Consider the following 22,715-nt stretch of genomic DNA (forward strand, 5'->3'; position numbering starts at 1 on the left):
CGACTTGGAAAGAGTTGCGGAATGCCCAAAATCGTTTTCACTGTCATAAAGACTATAATTAGTTATGGATAAAGGAATATATGAGATTATCTTTTATCATAAAATCTAATATCTAGATTTACCCAAATGATGTTTTCATGTCATATTAAATTGATCATTTAATATGGGGAAGTAAAAGGGAAATAAGATCTAGAATATAGATATGTGTTTTTAGGCCAAGCTCAACCCCAGGGGGTTCACAATATTTAAGACCACTATATCACGTGCATTGAGGCTCTTTTTCTAAAATCCTTATTCTGCAAATATTCTAGGAAATACAATGAACCCTTTTCTTTTAAATTCTGTAAATTTTTTTGAGATTTTTAAATAACATATCCTTATGTAAATTTATTTCTGTAACTTATAAGGGATTTAAATACCCTTCTATTGAACTCACGTGATAGGTCACATACTATGTAAGATGAAGCCCCGGGGAGCTCAACACGGGGCCAAAAGGAAATGGTTCCATCTCATCAAGGGCTCACAAGGAGATGGTCTACTGAAGAACAATTTTTTCATAATGGAGTTTGGAAGACCTTAGAATTAGCTTCATTAAAAGACCTCCAAAGGTTTGTCTTAAAAGCTCTTAGACCTTTGGTTAAGCTAGGCCTATGCTTGAGGTTCTTGAAGATTAAAGTGCATGAGCTTCTTGATAGATACAGTGCATGCTTAAGCTAGGCATGTGTTTCAAAGGTCAAATCCAATCCCTACAATTAGGGGGCAAGCTCTTAAGGCTAGGTGTGTGTGTGTGTGTGTGTGTGTGTGTGTGTGTGTGTGTGTGTGTGTGTGTGGTGTGAGAGAGAGAGAGAGAGAGAGAGAGAGAGAGCATACTCTTACTAATCCCATGCTTGTGACTAAGGTGCTTGAGGGCTTGAAAGTCAAACCAATGCGTACAAAGGAGGGGGCAAGCCATGAGAGTAGGGGGTGGGGTTGAGTGAATACTCTTTCACCCAAAGGGCACCTTTCATGCCCTATCTCTCAAAGGTCCAATGAGAATTTAGCTAATTAAATTAATTTTTTAAGCATTTATCATGTCCTATCTCTCAAAGGATAATGGAGGGCACTTGTAGCCTTCACTAGCATTTAGATCCATTGAGGGCAAGCAAGCCAAAGAAAAGGAGCATGAACCATAGGAGACGGCCAATTTTGAGCACCCCAAGGCAACAAAAACAGAAACCACCCCATCTACAACCACCCAACAAGAAATAGCCTAGGCATCCACGAAGCCTGAAGAAGACAAAACAGTCGAGGCAACCACACAGCCTCAAGGAGAGGTAGAGACTCTGACGCAACCACAAGCAACCACAACCCCCCCCCAAGGAGCCACAGAGAGACTGCTAAAACATCTAGGTAGCCTACAGAGCATGAAGATTGGCAGACAAATGACGAAGTCATCACGCAAGTTAATGAATATGCCAAGCAGATGTAGGAGATGAAAGAGAAAATGCAAACAACAGCACTTAACCGCATTGCTAAGGCTAGAGAGTTGAAGATGGTCATCGACGCTCTCTAAGGAGAGCTAGAGGATAGGATGAATGTCATCACAGATCTGCAGAGACAAATCCAAGAGCTGAAAGTTGAAGCTAAACAACACCAGCTAGCAAAAGAGAAGCAACAAAAGGAAATGGAGGAACTGGGAGAACTTCTCAACAAGTTAACAGAAGCCTGCAAGATTAAAGATCAATAGCTAACAGAGGTAACAAATGAACTCTTAACCACAACTTTATCAGTACAAAAGATCCAAGTGCATCTTGATGTGGAAAACGCATCACTACAATATTCAGAGCAAAGGATCAATGATCAGGCAACCTTCTTGAGACAGATAAGGAAAAATCCTAAAGTTGCCTCGATCAAAGGTACAGATGAAGTATACAAGGCGTTAGAAAGGAAGATTAAAGATCTTGAACTCGAGATAAAGCTAGAGCAGTCACAACGAAGAGACCTTGCACTAATGCGAGTACAAAGAGAAGAACAATTGCTCAAGGAGATAGCCGAGCTAAAGAGGTCTAATTAGCTGCTGAGAGAGGGAAAGCCAGAGACACAAGAAGAAGCTGGTACCTCAGAGCAACCAAATGTTGAAATTCCATCAGTCTCTTTTGCTAAGATGGAAACATAGCCGATAGAAGGGCTAGGAGGAGATGACAATTTCCTCTGCAACCCTAATTCCAAAAATTGGGATCAGAGCAGGTTGCGCCCTCCTGGGCTTAGTTGCCAGCTGCTCCAGCACACGCCTGCTCAGTTTCTCCGATTTCAGTGAGGTTTGGCGAGAATTCGCAGGTCGACAAATATTTTGGTAGAACTCGTTGAGCTCAGTCTGCTCAGATTTCTGATTCGGGCCCATTTCGACCTCCGTTTCCACTACAAGCAGGTCTGCCACAAGCAATTTTGTCATTTTGTACAGAATTTTTGTCAGTGCCGTTTTTTTCATAACAAGTGTCTCACAGTCTTCTACGGTTTGTGCTATATAGCACGTGTTGTTCCCACTTTGTTTCCCCTATTTTCGGGCAGTTTTCACATCAGGTGCAACATTTACCATGGGTAACAACAACACAGATGTGTTCAAGATGTTTGCTGCTGCTGAGGACAGGTTGGATGGGGACAATTACCCTATGTGGGCTTATATGATGCAGCGTGTCCTTGTGTCAAAGGGCATCTGGACCATTGTGCAGGGCATTGATGTACATCCTTGTTCTAAGGATGTAGGTGATGTTGAGGATGTTGCAGGTCTTGCTGCAAGGATTGCTGCTATTACAGTTGTTTTGCCTACTGCAAAACAAGCTCATTGGGATGTAAAGGATGTTTAGCCTCATGCATTGATTGTGTTGTCTGTGAAGCGCACCATTGTTCCTCACATTCGTTCAGCAAAATTTGCAAAAGAGGTTTGGGATATTCTAGTAGGTCTTTATGTAAGCCGCAATGAGGCTAAAATTTATTTGTTGTGTAAAGAGCTGGAATCGAAGATTATGCATGAGGAAGATGATATGGACACCTTCCTTGCTGGCATCAAGGATATCAATGAGCAACTTATTTATGTAGGTGAAGTCATTTGACTTGTGCAGAATATTCTTGATGCCTTACGAGATTCTTACCAGACTTTTGCTAGTACTTGGAGACTTATGACCCAAGGAAATCCTAAAGTTGTCAACTTTGATGCATTATGCACATCGTTATTACAAGAGTCACTTTCCAAAAAAAAACACGACTAGGCAGCGTGTAGTTGAATAGGCTTTTATTGCTTCTCAAAAAAAGGGTGGTAACAGTAATGCAGCCACTTCTTATGGTTATGCTACCAGTGGCAAAAATTCTGTTCCTAATGCTTCTGTTGGCAGCAATTCATCTGGAAACTCTGGTGATGAGGGAAAAAATAAGATGCGTTGCCATTATTGTAAAGAAAATGATCACTTGATCAAGCAGTGTCCTAAGTTGAAGGCCAAAGAGGCTAAGAAGAAAGAGGGTGGTTTCACTGCAAATGCCGGTTCCACTACAAATGCAGCCATTGTTGAGTCTTCTGTGAAAGGAGACAATGTTGCTGATGTTGATGCAGAATGGGCTTTTAGTGCAAAGTGCACTTACAATCTTGCTATCCATGATGCATGCATGCCAGTTTCTGCAGATTCACATGTGTGGTATTTTGACAGTGGTGCTACAAAGCACATTACCTCACATCGTGAATTGTTCACCTCTCTTGAGTCTGTCCCGCATGGGAATTCAGTCACTTGTGCTAACAATGCCTCTTATCCGGTTTAGGGAGTTGGAAAGATTGTGCTTACTGTTGCAAATGGTAGTTCCTTCACACTTGTTGATGCACTTTATGTACCTGGGCTCAAGAAGAATCTCTTGTCTGTATCCACACTTGCTAGACCTGAACTTGTAGTAAAATTTGTGGATGACAGATATACAGTTCATGATCTCAGTTTTGGTGATGAAATTGTTGCATCTGGCCTTTTGTGTCGTGGGCTGTATAAGCTCACTTTGTATGACAAGTGTGGACAAAATTTTGCACATGCGGTTGCAGATTCAAGGGCTATTTCAGATGCAAAACTTTGGCATGCACGTTTTGGTCATCTGAATTTTGCCAGTTTGTAGCGTTTTCAGAAATCTGATATGGTTGCTTCTTTGCCGCCTCTTGAAGCACCTGTCAAACATGTTTGTGAAGGCTGTATTTTGGGTAAAATATAGTGCTCTAAGTTTTCAAAGGATGGTTCAGTTAGGGCCACATGCAGGTTGCAGCTTGTGCATAGTGATGTTTGTGGGCCCATGCGAACTCCATCCTTGGGCAATTACCTGTACTTTGTGACTTTCATTGATGATTACTCCAGGCATGCATGGGTATTTTCGCTTAAAGCGAAGTTTGAAGTTTTTATGTGCTTCAAACAATTTCTAGCTATGGTTGAAAATGTCTCGAAGTGTACTATGCACACCCTTCGTTCCGATCGAGGGGGAGAGTATATGTCTCATGAATTCAATGAATTTCTGGATAGTACTGGGATAAAACACCAATTCACAGTGCCATATATGCCTCAACAAAATGGTGTTGTAGAGAGAAAAAAATAGGTCTCTTACGGAAATGGCAAGATATGTATGGTCAAGAGTCAAGCTTTACCACATTTGTTTTGGCTTGAGGCTATCATGTGTGCCACATATGTACTCAACAGGTGTCCTACGAAAGCATTGCAGTCTATGACTCCATATGAAGCATGGCATGAAAGAAAGACATCTATTGAGCACATACGTGTTTTTGGTTGTTTGGCTTATGGCTTAGTGTCACAAGTGCAGCGTAGAAAATTGGATGATAAGGCTGTCAAATGTATTTTTGTTGGTTATAGTGCGGAAAGCAAAGGTTACAGGTTGTATCATCCACAAACAAAGTGTATCCCGGTTTCACAGGATGTAGTGTTTGTGGAAGATTCTGTTCAGCCCTTGTTGTCATGTACTAGAGACAGTAATGTAAGCTCACAGAACATTTATGACACTTTGTTGCCTCTTTTTAGTGGTGGAAGTTTGAATATAAATTCCAATGAGGCAAATGTACAGCCTATGGGGGTTTTTCGAAAATGTTATAGATCAGCCTATTATTGATGCAGATGTACATGATGTACTTGATGAGGAAAGGGCTGAAAATGAGCAGGCTAGAGGTATGCCCAAATGGCTAGTGCATACATTGCGTGATAGTAAATTGGATGCACCTTTGTCTAGTCGTACTCGTTCAGGCTCTCACCATGCATCTTATGCATCAGATTGTTATGCTTTGGTTGTGTCTAGACTACATGATGTTGAGGAACCTTTGTCTTTTGATAAAGCATAGAATTCAAAAAATTGGATGGCTTCCATGCAATCAGAATATGATGCACTTATAGAAAATGACACATGGACTTTATGTGATTTGCCTCCTGGCAAAAAGGCCATTGGTGCGAAGTGGGTTTACATATTGAAATGCAAGCCGGATGGTGAGGGTGATCGCCATAAGGCTCAACTTGTTGCAAAGGGTTATGCACAGCAGAAAGGCATAGATTATGAAGAAACTTTTTCTCTCACTTGTTGTATGACTACTGTTTGTTTTCTATGTGCATTGGCATCTCATTTTGGTTGGGATGTACATCAATCAGACATTGTTACTGCTTTCTTGAATGGTGATATATTTGAGGAAGTTTATGTAACGCAGCCTCGCGGTTTTGTGAAGAAAGAACAACAGGACAAAGTGTACAGATGTAACAAGGCTTTGTTTATGTACATCTCATTGTTACTGCTTTCTTGAATGGTGATATATTTGAGGAAGTTTATGTAACGCAGTGATCCGAGCCTATCACAAATTTTTGTTTATCATATTTTGTTGGTTTTCCTTGCTTCTAGAGGTTTACAATAAAAGAAAGAGTGAGAACAACCTCTTGGAAAAATTTTAAAAAAATGATTTTTTCTTGACTAGTTCACCGGAGGTGAAAGGTAGAGGGAGAACCTAGTGGTAAAGGGAAGGGAAAATATGTAAATGTGAAAAGAAAAGATATGATGTGGTTGTGGAGCCATGCACCCATGATTCAAGGGTCATGAGTGGCTCATATCAGCATGGCTTTGGAGCCATATGATGATTCAAACAAATGGGACCCAAGTGGAAGACTTGGTAAAGGAAGAAACCAGGCACATGATTTTGTTGAATTTTTAAAAAATACTTCCACTCCGATCCAAGAAAAGTTGTCTTCATCAAAGTTGTAACTGACGAGCTGAAGATTCTGGCCATATGTTTTTTATAATTTTTGCACCTACGGTCTAGGAGATATGGCCAAAATGGTGGACGACAGTTTTTTCAACTGTGGTGGAGACCACCCCCCTACCTTTACACACACACACCCTTCCTTTTCCACATTGAGACCTTCTTTTAAATCAGCCATTAGTCTTCTCACCCTCCTCTCCTTCCTCCTCTCTCTCAAGCTCAAAAACCCATCAAAGTTCCTCTTCTAATCACCTCTCAAGTCATGCTTAATCTTGTTGTAATTCATAAGTTCTCACTCAACCCCTTTCTATTATTACTAGATATGTATTGATTTTATGTAGATTCTTTACATTTTAAAATAAGGAAGCTCTTGGACTCAAGCTATGGAGGAAGGAGTGAAGACAACACAAGTGATGATGGAGCTAATTGGTCAACAAATCACTTGGAAGGAGCTTCTTCATTGGTTGAATGTCCTTAATCAAGCTTCATTTGTACAAATTACACTTGTATCTTAACCTCACTCCTAATCACTCTCTTTCCTATATAAAGAGGCCTTCCCCTTTGTAATTTCAAGCCTCCCTCAGCCCATTGAGCCTTTGTATCACTCACCATGAGCCCATAAGCTCATTCATTCACTCTATTCTTGCACATTCTAGAGTGCAAATTGTTTCATGCTAGTAACCTCTCCTCCTCTTACTTATGTTAATTAAGAGAAATGTTTTATATGCGTGTGAGAGTGCTTGATGTGATCTTGGCTAATCCTTGAGTGATTGTTTGGTAATCTATATGCTATTTTTGTTGGGAGTGTTTGAAGTCATTCATTCCTTGTACACACACCATGGTTAATGCTTCATTCATAGTGATCTCTCTCTCTCTCTCTCTCTCTCTCTCTCTCTCTCTCTCTCTCTCTCTCTCTCTCTCTTCGTGTAGCGGTCCTAGTTCACGCTTCCAAGACTAGGTGGTGCCCTCATCTCATTTCCCTTGTGGCGCAATGGAGTTTGTTTTGGTGTAGAGGCCGCCATTCCAAATTTCCTTCGTCATAAATTGGTGCCCCCACTGAGGAAAGATGAAAACGTCTAGGCCCAAATCATATCTTATTAAGGGTAGAATAAATGGATTGATAGATGCATTAATCTCAGCTAGACGACGAGGGCCTAGTAAGTCCCTTATGATGTTTTGGAACCTAAGCTTTGTGCTATATTGAGAGGAAGGCAACCCACTTTTATGATGGCTTTCCCAAATTTTTTCGGGCGTAGTGGGGAAAATGCTGGGGATTTTTTGGATAACTTGGAGATGGCTTTCCTTGTCTCCGGGAGGGATGACGAAGCAGTGAAATTGAGAGCTTTTTCTTTGGTGCTCAAAGAAGAAGCTAGGGTATGGTTCCAGGCTCTAGATCCAACCCAAAGAATTGATTGGGAGGGATTGAAGGTGGCTTTCCTACGAAGATTTCAACGAGCCAATTCGGTAGAAGAACTATAGCAACGGCTTCTGTCCCTTCATCAAGTTGACCCTCATGGTTATGCAACCTATGAGGAAGGTTTTCTGAAACTTTGGGGGCAATGGTCAGACTCACTAAACCCTGGTGAGCGAGCTCCCAATTGCCTCCAAAAGGATCGATTTATCTCAGGTTTGTACCCCTTGCTAAGGGAGAAGGTAAAGGAAAAATTTCCAAATGCTTTTGAAGATGCCTTAAGAATTGCTAGGGAAAAGAATAGAAAGATTCTCTATCAAGCCCAAGCTGGCCAGCTAGCTTTGGGAGGCAATATCACAACTATGGAAGCTTCTCACATACCTCCAAATGTGCCTAATGCACCAGACCTCAATAGAGGTCAACAAGAAGATATGCTCCAACAAATAAACAATCTCACAAACCAGCTAGAGGGGTTGAGAGTAAATCTTGTGCAGGGTGTAAGAAGGCCTATTGAGGGAAATGGTGGGAATCGGCCACCAATGCGACGTCAAGCAAGGGAAATGTTGTGTTACAATTGTGGGGAAATTGGCCACGGCATGTATAATTGCCCTCATCCCAGAAGATATGACTACCCTGTCAGAGATCCTCGACAACAAGTAAGTCCACCCCGTGCTAGAGCTCAAGCACAAGAGCAACCGCAACCTCAAATTTTGCAGCCACCTCGTGCTCAAGCTCAAGCCCCTGCTTCTCAACCAAATGTGAGCATCATAAGGATGGAGGAGGTCCTCAAGGGCAGAAGCAACCAGGAAGAAATAGCTAAAGGGAAGATGAAGATAGATGAAGTGGCTACAATGCCTATCAAACATGTGCGTGTCCAAGATGAAGTAGGTAAAGAAACAAGCAAGGATGCAAGCAAAGAAGCAAGTACATCTCGGGCAACTAAAGATGAAGCCAAGAAGAGAAAGACCCGTACTAGGTCTCAAATTGACATCTCTGATTTCCCTATGGGATCTCGGACACAACCTTATGACTTGACAGCTGATGTGAGTTCTCAAGGACCAAAGATTACTTGGCCACAACTACTTCATATCTCCCCAAAGCTTCGACGACAATGGTCAAAAATGGTGAGCACGAGGGCAAAGCGAAGTAAGCTAGTAAGTGTAATCAAAGCATATGGTCTCAAGGATATAGTGCCTTTGGTGGAGGCTCAAATCAAGGGACAACAGATTCCAAAAACTTACATTGACAGTGGAGCAGAGGTTTGTGTCATGACAGAAAAGCTAATGCATCAATTGGGTTTAGAGGTAATGGAATCATTAAACTTTAGGGCAAAAATGGCCAATAATGTCTCTGTCACTTGTGTGGGTGTAGTGAAAGCTTTGAGAGTTTCTGTTTTTGGAATCACTACAGAGGTTGATGCTTATGTGATGCCAGTAAAGGGAGAAGGATACCCCCTTATTTTAGGACGACCTTGGCTCATGGGTATAGGAGCTAGGCAAGATTGGGCAACAGGAGACTTGGAGTTGAGGCCTCGCATGGGTGGCCATAGTTAGAAGGTGGTTTATAACCTAAAGAATGGGCGACAAGAGAACCTTGAACTAGAGACGTCAGCTGATGAGTGGAGCTCAAGTGGATGCTCCTCATCCATGGACGAGGAAGAGAGTTCAAGTGAAGAGAGTGATAGCACTCTCGAAGTCATGGGCGTCACCATAAAGGAAACTACCTCATTAGAAGACAACCCAAGGATCCAAATGGAGAATGTGTGGGATGCCAGCCTAGAGGAGATGTTATCCAAGGATATAAAGGAAGAAGAAAAGGAAGGTTATGTAAATGTTCTCAAGAAGCATGCATCATTGTTTATTTATGATTACACTCACATTACAGGTGTCACGGCAGTGAAGCATCATATCCATCTAAAAGAAGGGAGCAAGCCAGTAGTACAAAAACTAAGAAGATTAGGAGTTGTGCAACAAAATGCACTGTTGTCTGAGGTGAAGAGACTCTTAGAAGCAGGATTCATATACCCAGTAGAAGATTCAGAATGGGTCTCCCCAGTAGTGGTGAGGCCAAAGAAGAATGGTAAATGGCGAGTGTGCGTGGATTACAAGCCACTAAATGCTGCAACAAAGAGGGACCACTTCCCTCTCCCATTTCAAGATGAGATTCTAAATGAAGTAGCAGGCCATGAGAGATACACAGTGTGTGATGGCTACTCTGGCTACTTTCAAATACGCATTGCAGAGGAGGACCAGAAAAAGACTACTTTCATCACACCATGGGGATGTTTTGCATTTCGAGTCATGCCTTTTGGTCTCACCAACGCTCCAGCCACCTTTCAACGATTCATGAACATGGTCTTCCAACCTTACTTTGGTAAGTCCATAAGGGTTTTCATAGATGACTTTTGTATTTACAACTCCAAAAGTATGCATCTCGGCAAGATTGATGAAGGATTTACTCGTTTAGCTAAGCTGGGTGGACAACTAAACAAGGACAAATGTCACATTGGGGAAAGCAAGGTTACACTATTAGGGCATGTAGTGTCCATTGATGGAATCGAGGTAGATCCTGAAAAGATAGAAACATTGCTAAATCTACCTTCCCCAACTTCCATCAAACAATTAATCTCCTTCTTGCAAAAGCTAAGATATTTGAGTAGATTCATACACTTACTCTCCCAAGTGATATTTCCTCTACAACAGCTGACTCGTCAAGAGACGCTTGTTTGGAGTGAAGAAAGTGAAGGGCATTTTAGAGAGATTAAAAAAATGTTAGGGTCACTCCCTGTAATCCTCCAACCTTGTTGGGAAGAAACATTCTTTGTAAACCCTAGTGTGGGAGAAGAAGCCATTGGTGCTGCCCTCCTACAAAACGATCCAAAAACCTCCTTTATGAGGCCTGTGTATTTTGCTAGCCGCCTCATGGAAAACACAGAGAAGGCCTACACCCTAATGGAACAGCTAGTGTTAGCCCTCATGTTTGCGGTAACCAAATTTCGGCCATACTTGCTGCCGAAGAGGTTTGTAATTATCACTGTGGAGGATATGTTTCCCTATGCACTACAACATATGGAAATCTCTGACAAAATAGCAAAGTGGGTGGTGCGACTTCAAGAGTTTGATTATACAATACAGGTTGAAAGAACAACTCGAGCATGCTTAGCCGACATTTTAACAAACAAGTGCTATGAAAAAGTTTGCCATTTGAAGAGAAAGGAACTTCCACCACCTCCAGCTCTAGAGGCCTTGGTCAATGCTTATAGCCTCTACTTTGATGGAGCATACAAGAGAACCAAGGATAAGGCAGCTACAGGCATCGTGGTCTTATCCCCATTGGGAGAGAGGATCCATGGTGAAGGGATCACTCTAGAAGATGTCCACTCCGACAATGAAGCAGAATATCATGCTCTAATTCATGGCCTTTGCTGGTGCCTCGATAATTCAATTAAGAGATTAAACGCTTTTGGTGACTCCATGCTTTTGGTAAGGCAAATGCAAGGTACATGGGCTTGCAAAAATGCCCGTCTCTCTACTAAAATGAGAGAAGCAAAAGCTCTTATGAGGAGATTTAGGGAGGCACAAGTACATCATGTACCAAGAGACCAGAACAAGGATGCAGACCACCTAGCATCATCAAAGTTAAATGAGTCAATAGTGGGAGCAGTGGCCATCAAACTTCCACTTCAGCAAGGCAAGGAGGACTTGGAAGATATTATGCATATTCTGGAGCAAGGAGAGGCTCCTAAACACTTGAATGCAGGGGAAAGGCGATGGTTAGCTAGGAAGGCTACCAGGTATCGCATAGTAAATGATGACTTGTATTGTCTTGGTAAGGATAGTGTGCTTAGGAGAGTTCCTTTGAAGAGTGAAATTGAAGAGATTTTAAAAGCTAGTCACGATGATATGTGTGGAGGACACTTTGCACACGACGTCACTAGTAGAAAGGTTCTACAAGCTGGGTTTACTTGGCCAAGTCTTCATCGTGATGTCAAATATTGGTGTCAAACATGTGATGAATGTCAGAAAGCAGGACCACGACGGCTCATAGCTGAACCTCAGAACCCAATAAAGGTATATGGGCCCTTTGAGAAGTGGGGAATTGATGCCATAGGGCCTCTACCACGCACTCAGTCAGGTAAAGAGTACATCATCATGGGAGTAGACTACATGACTAGATGGGCTGAGGCTATGCCGACCAATAGAATTACTGCTAAGGATGTGAGTCAATTCATCTTTGACCACATCTGTTGCCGGTTTGGCACCCCTCTTGAAATACTATCTGATAGAGGACCAGGGTTTAGAGCAGAGTTGGTAGGAGAACTCATGAAGAAGCTAAATATTCAGCATCAACACTCTACTCCTTACTACCCTCAGTGCAATGGTTTGGTGGAAAAGACTCATGGTACCCTCATTTGCAAAATTCTCACCAAACAGGTACATGCCAGGCGCCAAGATTGGGACAAACACCTGAATGGAGCTCTATGGGCCTATAGAACCTCCTTCAAAACCACATTAGGGTACACACCCTTTCATTTGGTTTATGGAAAGGAGGCGCTTTTGCCCATTGAAGTCAAGTTAACAAGTCTTCGAATATTGGGTAGCCAGGTAGGCTCTCAAAAGGAGAAAGTACATCAAAGAATCATGGATCTAGAGAGGCTGCAATTGGATCGTGAAGAAGCCATCAACCACTATTCTCAAGAAGCAGAGAAGCGCAGAGAAAAGTTCAACAAAAAGCTAGCATCCAAAGACATCAAAAAGGGATCTCTGGTGCTTCGATATGACAATCGCTTCGACACTCGTAAGGATGGAAAGTTTCTTTTCCGATGGGAAGGCCCGTTCTTGGTTACCAAAAAGTTCAAAAATGGCTCTTACAGACTTCAAGACATTGATGGTAAAGTGCACAAGACCAGGACAAATGGATGGCGTCTAAAGCCTTATCACATCAGGATAAGGTCAGCTCAAGATCAAAGAAAGTAGGCTAGAGGCATAAATACCCCTAGCCAGGTTTGGGGGGGCTATGATCCGAGCCTATCACAAATTTTTGTTTATCATATTTTGTTGGTTTTCCTTGCTTCTAGAGGTTTACAATAAAAGAAAGAGTGAGAACAACCTCTTGGAAAAATTTTAAAAAAATGATTTTTTCTTGACTAGTTCACCGGAGGTGAAAGGTAGAGGGAGAACCTAGTGGTAAAGGGAAGGGAAAATATGTAAATGTGAAAAGAAAAGATATGATGTGGTTGTGGAGCCATGCACCCATGATTCAAGGGTCATGAGTGGCTCATATCAGCATGGCTTTGGAGCCATATGATGATTCAAACAAATGGGACCCAAGTGGAAGACTTGGTAAAGGAAGAAACCAGGCACATGATTTTGTTGAATTTTTAAAAAATACTTCCACTCCGATCCAAGAAAAGTTGTCTTCATCAAAGTTGTAACTGACGAGCTGAAGATTCTGGCCATATGTTTTTTATAATTTTTGCACCTACGGTCTAGGAGATATGGCCAAAATGGTGGACGACAGTTTTTTCAACTGTGGTGGAGACCACCCCCCTACCTTTACACACACACACCCTTCCTTTTCCACATTGAGACCTTCTTTTAAATCAGCCATTAGTCTTCTCACCCTCCTCTCCTTCCTCCTCTCTCTCAAGCTCAAAAACCCATCAAAGTTCCTCTTCTAATCACCTCTCAAGTCATGCTTAATCTTGTTGTAATTCATAAGTTCTCACTCAACCCCTTTCTATTATTACTAGATATGTATTGATTTTATGTAGATTCTTTACATTTTAAAATAAGGAAGCTCTTGGACTCAAGCTATGGAGGAAGGAGTGAAGACAACACAAGTGATGATGGAGCTAATTGGTCAACAAATCACTTGGAAGGAGCTTCTTCATTGGTTGAATGTCCCTAATCAAGCTTCATTTGTACAAATTACACTTGTATTTTAACCTCACTCCTAATCACTCTCTTTCCTATATAAAGAGGCCTTCCCCTTTGTAATTTCAAGCCTCCCTCAGCCCATTGAGCCTTTGTATCACTCACCATGAGCCCATAAGCTCATTCATTCACTCTATTCTTGCACATTCTAGAGTGCAAATTGTTTCATGCTAGTAACCTCTCCTCCTCTTACTTATGTTAATTAAGAGAAATGTTTTATATGCGTGTGAGAGTGCTTGATGTGATCTTGGCTAATCCTTGAGTGATTGTTTGGTAATCTATATGCTATTTTTGTTGGGAGTGTTTGAAGTCATTCATTCCTTGTACACACACCACGGTTAATGCTTCATTCATAGTGATCTCTCTCTCTCTCTCTCTCTCTCTCTCTCTCTCTCTCTCTCTCTCTCTCTCTCTCTCTCTCTTCATGTAGCGGTCCTAGTTCACGCTTCCAAGACTAGGTGGTGCCCTCATCTCATTTCCCTTGTGGCGCAATGGAGTTTGTTTTGGTGTAGAGGCCGCCATTCCAAATTTCCTTCGTCAGCAGGCTCGCGGTTTTGTGAAGAAAGAACAAGAGGACAAAGTGTACAGATGTAACAAGGCTTTGTATGGGTTGAAGAAATATCCTCATTCTTGGTATGAGAAATCTAACACTCATTTGGTCAAACAAGGCTTTCGTAAAACAGTCCAACAGAAAGCACAGTGTATGTAAAGCGTACGGGTGATGTACTTCTCATTGTGGTTCTTTATGTAGATGATTTGTTGATCGTTGGACCAAATGAGAGACATATTGCTGAATTTAAGGCTGATTTGAATGCTACTTTCAAGATGAAAGATTTGGGGCTATTGCATCATAGATTGGGCATACTGTTTAAGCAGTGCGATGGTGGTATTGCCTTGTGTCAGAGAAAATTACATAGAGACATTGCTATGTAAGTTTGGACTTGAGGATTGCAAACCTACTGCCACTCCCATGGAAATAGGTTTGAAGTTGAGTTTACATGATGTTGGCGATCCTGTTGATGTCACTCTTTACCAAACTGTGGTTGGTTTCCTCATTTATGTATGCAACACGAGGCCAGATATTCAGTTTGCATTCGACCAGAAGTCAGTAGATTTATACATAGCCCAGGGTCTAAGCATTGGCAGGCTATCAAGAGAATTTTCTTCTATCTTAGTGGCACTTTACATCTTGACTTGTTTTATCCTAAGGGGGGATCATTGCTGCCAGACTTACATTCTTTTTCAGACTCAGATTGGACTGGTTTTTTTGACACGTGAGTGTCCACAAGTGGTTTTTGTTTCATGTTTGACAGTTCATGTATATCATGGTTGAGCAAGAAGCAACCTATTGTGGACACTTCGAGTTGTGAGGCTGAGTACAGGGTAGTCTTCACAGCTACGGTTGAGTGTGTATGGCTCAGACGCCTTATGGTTGATTTGGGTGTTGGATAGGACACTACCAACACTATCTACACTGACAGTCAGAGCGCATTGACAGTTGCAAGGAACCCAGTTTTTCATGCTCGCACAAAGCACATTGAAGTGCATTACCACTATGTCAGGGAGAGGCTCTCAGCAGAAGAGATTAGCTTGGCTTATGTGCCAACACAGGACAACCTTGCAGATCTTTTCACAAAGGCATTGTCTCGTCAAAAGCTCAATGCTTTAGGCTTATTCCCCTTTGTGGATTGATCATGTCCTCAGGGCATGGACTTCCCTTTACTCATGTGCTAGCTCTTGTTCACCGCATCACTCCAGGGGGGATTTGTTACCATATACATGTGGTAGTGATGTGTGTGAACACACTAGGACCGTCCGGGAATTTTTTCCCTCTTTAGGAGGTTTTTTCCCCCGTGCATTGTATATACGCCCATCACTCTAGGGCTATCTATCTTTCCATTGCACACTGAGTAATACACTCTCTATTGTGTGCCTTGAGCTTCCTTCATCTTCTCCACGCTGTGTGCGTTTCTCTGCAAGCCTAATTCCAATAGAGGAAGTCCACCCCAAGTGGAGAAAGAGCTGGCTAAATAAGAATCCTAGATATTTGATTCAGTTCACAAGAGCACCTGTGGCCCTTAAGAAAGGCCCCACCTTTTGTCCTACACCAAGGGTAAGGACATGGAAAGCACATGAAGCACTAAATAGGAAGCGACCTACATGGCTCAATTATCTAGGACTGCCAGCTCCAGAGCACAGAACACCGACAGAGGAATACATAGTGAAAACCGTCATAGGCGCCATGACATTCTTCAAAAGTCTCCCTGATCTCTCATGTGCCATGCTCTACAAAATTTGTTGAATGCTACTCACATGTGCATTGAAGCTTTTCATGAGCCAGAGAAAGCAAGAGCACCGTGGATGTCATTCCTCAAGGGCAATAAGGGTCTCTTCTATGACTTAAGTGACCAACCTTTCGAAGAAGTCCTTTATGGCTTCTATGCCCGATGCATGTTCTTGCCATCTAGCAATATGTTGGCATTTGAGGAAGCATTTTACAGAGGGTTCTTCACTTGGCGAACAAATATATTTGGGCCAGTGATAAGCAACCTAACCTCCAGATTTATTGGCTACTCAGCCATTGAGCTCAAAAATAGGGTCACCATGCAATTCTTACAGGTTCTAGACAAAGAAAGAAAGATCAGATATGAGAAGGCACTCCATGCGCTTAAAGACTGACTCACCAACCATCAACCGGAAGATTACTTCAGCCCATGAAGCTGTGTCAAGGGATGACACAGGGGAGGAGGGGGGGAATGTTAGGAGCAAGCTAACTCGGATACCATTTTTGGGAGCTCTCATTGTAAAAACATTTATTTTTTGGATGAATCGGGAATATTGTAACTCCTACGTTCCAGATAAAATTTGTAACTGATAAGCCGGGGCTACAAGCTTCCAGATTGTATTAACCTGTGTTTCGTTAGAGCTCACAGATTATTAGTTTTGACCACCAAAAACCTTGGCTAACGTATAAAATCCAAATTTTGTAAGTTTTTTTTAAGTTTTTGGATAATTAAATACAGCGTGAGCTAATGATGCTTACATCTCTCCTTCTTGTGCTTCTTACTCCCTCCCCGGTCCTCACATTGCAATCGTGTCTGCTGCGTAGCAACCGTAGGTAAGAGCTCTATGCATTGACGTAAGCATTTCACGGTGTGAACGGGATGAAAACACACAAAGCGCCTCTATAACGACCCGACACACACCCTTGGAATGATACACACACACACACACTATGGGGCACCACTCGGCTTAGACAACACACCTGGCCGAGACAGGGAACACACCTCTGGAGTGAGAGGAGAGAAACTATCCACTTATCCACTCCACACAGACACACACACACACACACACACACCCAAAAAACTCAGCTCAAAAGAGGAGAATTTCTGATGTTTAGATACAATTGAGCTTGGGCCAACACCAATGGGGCAAACAGCTCACACAATATGGGTAAAAGATACCAGATACAATCACAAATTGGAGAAGAAGCTTCACTCACCGGAGAAGATTACACAGAAAAACAGCAGAAAAAGAGTGAGGAATTTGGCAAAATGGACAGCGCCATCGCGTCCGGAACGGCCCAAAACCCCAGTCTACAATGTCAAAGTGCTCAAATCCGACATCGGATGAGCAGTTTACGGCCAAAACAGGCTCCAAAAACCCAAAAAACACACCTGCGGCTGTTCCTCCTCTCTTCTCCACGTTTTTTCTGGTCTTCTCTCTGTTTTTTCAGTTCCCACACTTAGCTTTTTTAGTTGGGCACCCTTGGCCTTTCAGATGACCTCAAACGGACCCCGAACAGGCCAAAAACTGACCTCGCAGTGCATAGTTGTCACCTTTTTGCATCATTCGCACACCTGGCACTCAGCTTTTTTTCCAATAATGCACCTCGCCACCATGTGAAGTGGCCCCAAAAAGTGGTCCTAATAATGACCTTTCTGCATAACTCTCACAAGAAAACACCCACGTTGTATCCGTCCTCATCCGCGTGCAAATATTGACCTCGTTCGCCCTCCTGACGCCACTAGATGCCATCTGACGCACCTGCTGACCTCACGTCGTCGGCCCGCGGATAGCTTCCTCGAGAAGTTTTACGCGCTATAAACTCCTCATTATTGTAGAAAAAACATACTGGTACTGGTGATAGTGAAAATCGATGAACTATGTACATGCTGTCCTACCTGTACACATGTGGGCCCCACGTAACCACCTGGCTAAGGAAAATGGGCAATTCTTTATTTGATGCACCATGCATGTGTATGTACATATGCGCAATCCCTTGCTCCAAAAAACTCCTGACATAATTTGCCCACCCCCTAGCCTGCTAGATCATTCATGATCAGCAGCAGCAAAGAGAGATATGAGACTCGCCGCATCACAGGTCTCCTCATCCCTCACAAACATCACTCGCTCTTCAGAAAACTCATCTTGCTCCACCATCATCAACCTAGCATGATACAACTTAAGACGCAATCCATTTACCCTTGACGTATGTAAAATCCCATCCAGGTTAGCCAACTGATATGTACCATTCGGGAAACACTCCACTACCTTGAAAGGGCCTTCCCACTTAATTTGAAACTTCTTTTGGAAGGTGTTTTCCAGTTTGCTGTTGTAGCGCAAAACCAAGTCATGCTTCTTGATACCCTTACTTTTGACCTTTTCATTTATCTTTGCCAAAGCCTTATCCTGCATCTGCCCATAATGCTCCAATGCGCTCATCCTATCCAACTGGACCTCTTGTAACTGCAAGAGCCTCTCTTTGAATGCATCACTAGGCGGCTCAAGCAACTTCTCTAACATCTTGACCGCAGGCAACTCTACCTCCACAGGCAATAGTGCTTCCTTTCCATACACCAAATGAAATGGAGTAAACCCTGTACCTGTCTTCACCGAAGTACGGTAAGCCCATAATGCACTAGGCAATTCCAAATCCCAATTCTTTCCTTGGTGCTCTGTCACTTTCAAAAGAATCTGTACCAACTCACCATTGAATCTTTCATTCAAGCCATTACACTGCGGGTAATAAGGAGTGGTATGCTGGTGCCTAATCTTCATCTTTGCACATAAAAACTCTAGCAGTTTAGCTCTAAAGCCAGGCCCCTTATCTGAAAGTAACTCCAATGGCACCCCAAACTTGCAACATATTTCATCATACACAAATTTTGCCACATCCTTTGCAGTGATTTGTTTTACTGCTATAGCCTCTGCCCATCTAGAGAGATAGTCCACTGCCATCAAGATATAGCTTTTGCCCCTGCTTGTGATAGGTAACGGGCCTATTGCATCAATCCCCCACTTTTCAAACACATCAAACGCCATAATGGTTTTTCGTAGCTCTGGCTTCAACACTCTCTTCCCAAATGCTTGACACCTATTGCAAGACCTACACCAATGGTGAACATCCTTGTGCAAACTAGGCCATACATACCCCTCTTGCAAAATCTTATGCAAGGTGATCTTTAGAGCAAAATGGCCACCACATGCGCCTTCATGATTCTCTTCCAACACCCTGTAAAGCTCCTCCCGCCAAGGTACACGTCTCAACACGAGATCAGCCCCTTTCATGTATAAGACATCACCAATCAATTTGTACCTGTATGCTCTACGCACAAAGCCATACTTCTTAGACTTCTGAATCTCCTTTGGAATGATTCCTGTTAGCAAAAATTCCTCTTCTTGAGCCAAAGTTTCCCGGCCATGATAAAGAGGTAAAGTGGTCCTCAACACGAATAGCTCCCCAATCATGCCTTGAGCTGCTTCATGTGCCTCTCCATTTAGAGCACGTTCAATGTGTCTGATGCTCCATGCTTCGAACTTTTAACATGCCTTTAATTCTGAAGCACATTTCCTTCAATGAGGTGTTCTTGCTCTTCCACACACCCAGCACTTGCTTCACCACTAACAAGGCATCACCTTTTATGCTCAACCTTCGAACCCCATGCTTCAAACAAATGTGTAATCCGGCTTCCAATGTAGCATATTTAGCCTCATTGTTACTATGCGCATCCAATTTGAACCCTCTCTTGCATACTAGCTTCCCCTCTAGATCATAAAGTGCTATACCCCCTGAAGCTGCATCATGGCTCTTTCTGTATGAACCATCAAAGAACAACACATGTGCATTGCTGATCTGTGGCACTTCTTCAACTACCTTTCTCACCACCTCTTCCTTAACAATAAGGGGATTCTCCTTGTAGGTCAACAAATCAGCTAGGGTAGCCCTTGTACTATCTTCCACTAGAAAAGAGAACTCAAACTCTTGCAGCTCAATTACCCATTTCTTCACCACATTTGACATGTTAATACCATTAATTAACTATGGCAAAAAGGCATAACTCGTCAAGAAAACAAAAGGCCGTGGTAGCAAGTAATGACGAAATCGTCGACAAGCAAATATTACACTGGCCATCACTAGCTCTACTTCCGATAACTTTCTCTCTGCTACCAACTTCACTCGGCTTGCACAATACACTGGCCTCATATAATGGCTGCCCTTCCCCTTTTGCAATAGCATGGCTCCAATGGCATCATCCCCTACTGATGGATTTACATAAAAAACTTTCTCCCAATCAGGAGCCTGCATGGCTGACAACCCCCCTAACACCTCTTTCACCTCTTGAAACACTTCTTCACACTTGTCATCCCATTGCAATGGATCATGCTTTGCCACTTGTTGTAATGGATAAAGAAGCTGCGAAGACAATGGAATAAACCGTGCCATGTACTTCACTTTGTGTATAAAGGTTGCCAATTGCTTCGTACTCATAGGTGATGGAAGAAGAATAATAGACTTCACCTTATCTGGATCAGCCTCAATGCCATTTTCTGACACCATATGGCCCAATAACTTCACCCTTGGCTGTGCTAGATGACATTTCTTTGGATTTAGTTGTCCTCCACATTCATCATATCGAGCCAATACCATCTGCAACTTCTCATGATGCTCAGCCCTACTGCTATAGACACAGAAGTCGTCCATAAAAGCCTTAACACAACTACCAATGAATGGTTCCAGCACCCAATTTGCTCTTTCTTGATAGAAAGATGGTCCATTTGACAACCCAAACGGCAACAGTGTGTAGCAATAGCAGCCCCATGGCGTAATAAAAGTTGTCTTTGTGCGGTCTTTAAGAGCAATCTTCAATTGAAAATAGCCTGAAAAACCATCACACACACTGTACCTCTCATAACCTGCCACTTAATCCAAGATCTGATCGATGAATGGAAGAGGATATGGGTTCTTCTTAGTGGCTGCATTTAAGGGTTTAAAATCTACACAAATCCTCCACTTCCCATCCTTCTTTGGACTGACTACTACTGGACTCACCCATTCTGTGGTCTCCACAGGGACTATGAACCCTGCCTTCAATAACTTGTCCACCTCTACCCGCAAGGCTTCCATTTGCTCTTGACCCATCCTTCTTAGCCTTTTCCGCACTGGCTTAGCACCTTCTTTCAGCTCTATATGCATCTCTTCACCCTTGAACCCTCTGATCTCTTCATATGAAGTAATGAACAAATCGGAAAACTAGCCAGCATATGCAAATATATATCCTTCTCCATAGCTGAGAGGTCTCCACTGATCATTTGTGTCATCAATTCTTGCTTCTTTGACAACTCAACCTTGGTTTGCATCAGCCCTTCAATCACTTCATAAGGCCCTTCACTTTCATCTTCAACCTCATTCGCAAATGCGACTAAACCACACTCCTGGATTTCTTTATCCATCAAAAGAAATGCAACATCAGCATCCTCATCACTACTGGTAGTGCTATCACTATCCTCTTCTGTCACCGTGGAAGAGTCTTCATCACTAGACTCATCCTCATCTTCATAAAGCTCCTCTAATCGTTTCCTTGTGTCCATATTATAAAGCTTCTTGGTACCTGTCTTTCCATAGAGGCTAATTGTACCATGTCGCCAATCTTGAACAGCTCCCACTGCACGTAACCATGGTCTGCCCAGTATAATAGGATATGCTCCCAACCCTGCTGGCATCACATGAAAATCAACCACTGCCTTTGCATCATATGCCTCCACTTCTAAGCTCTTTACAACACCCAAGCATTTTACTTTTTGATGGTTTGCCAATCTGATCCGAAAACCTGACACCCCAGCCACTGTGAGACCCATCTTCTCAACGCATGAGTGTGTTATGACGCATATTTGGGCTCCGCCATCCACATAACCTTGTCCCAAATTTTTCCTTTTATGCCACACATCTACTATTGGACAAATGTCTGGTAGCTCGTCCATTGCCAACACCTTCACTGAACCTCTCTCTGGCTCTTTCTCCATTGGGTTAACCATCCTCTTCCACTGTCGCTTTAGTTTAGGAACCATTTCTATAAGCTGCCCAAAAGTAACCTCTGCCTTCCTGCTCGTCAGATCCTCCTTCAAGTCATAGCTTAATTGCCCATCCCCTAGTGGAAAATCTGAAACATGAAACTTTCGACGAGCTCTCCTTTTCCTCTTGGCCTTGACATCCTCGCCTTCATGGCTCTTTCCTTTCTTCTTACTAGGACCTGGGGCACTTCTTCCTTCCTTTTCCTCTGTGGTCCTCTTCCCAATAGGCATCACTAATGTATCCTCTAGCTTTGATGCCTTCTCCAAGGTGACTACACTTAGCACTTTTGTCTTTCCCTTTTCCTCCTGGGTCAGTCCACTGGTTCCTTCGTCTCCCTTAATTTCGATGCCATAATCATTTGATCTAGTTAGCACCTGTCTTGGCAATGGATACATGTCTCCCCCCATCCTTGGTGGCTTATCACATTGCGGGCTGATGTGACCCAACTCTCCACAATTATAACATGTGGGCGTCTGCCTCCAAAACCTACTATTACTTTGTCCAGCACCATTCCTAGGTCTTTCTTCACCTCCTGGCTGATTTGCAAACCGCCCTCGACCTCGATTATTTCCCACTTGACCTAGCATGTTTAGGCTGAGATTCTTCATCAGATCAACCACTTGCCTCATGTCTTGCCTTAGGCCATCATCTTGCACTGCTGTAGTGACCACTGCTGGCATAACCTGAGTAGTAACAAGAACCACTGGTTCATGATGAACCCCTGACATGCGCCCTTGTAAAGACTCTATAGGCTGAAATTCAGACCTCATT

Source organism: Adiantum capillus-veneris, chromosome 23, assembly GCF_014529385.1.
Source record: "Adiantum capillus-veneris isolate H3 chromosome 23, ASM1452938v2, whole genome shotgun sequence".
Classification (NCBI taxonomy): domain Eukaryota; kingdom Viridiplantae; phylum Streptophyta; class Polypodiopsida; order Polypodiales; family Pteridaceae; genus Adiantum; species Adiantum capillus-veneris.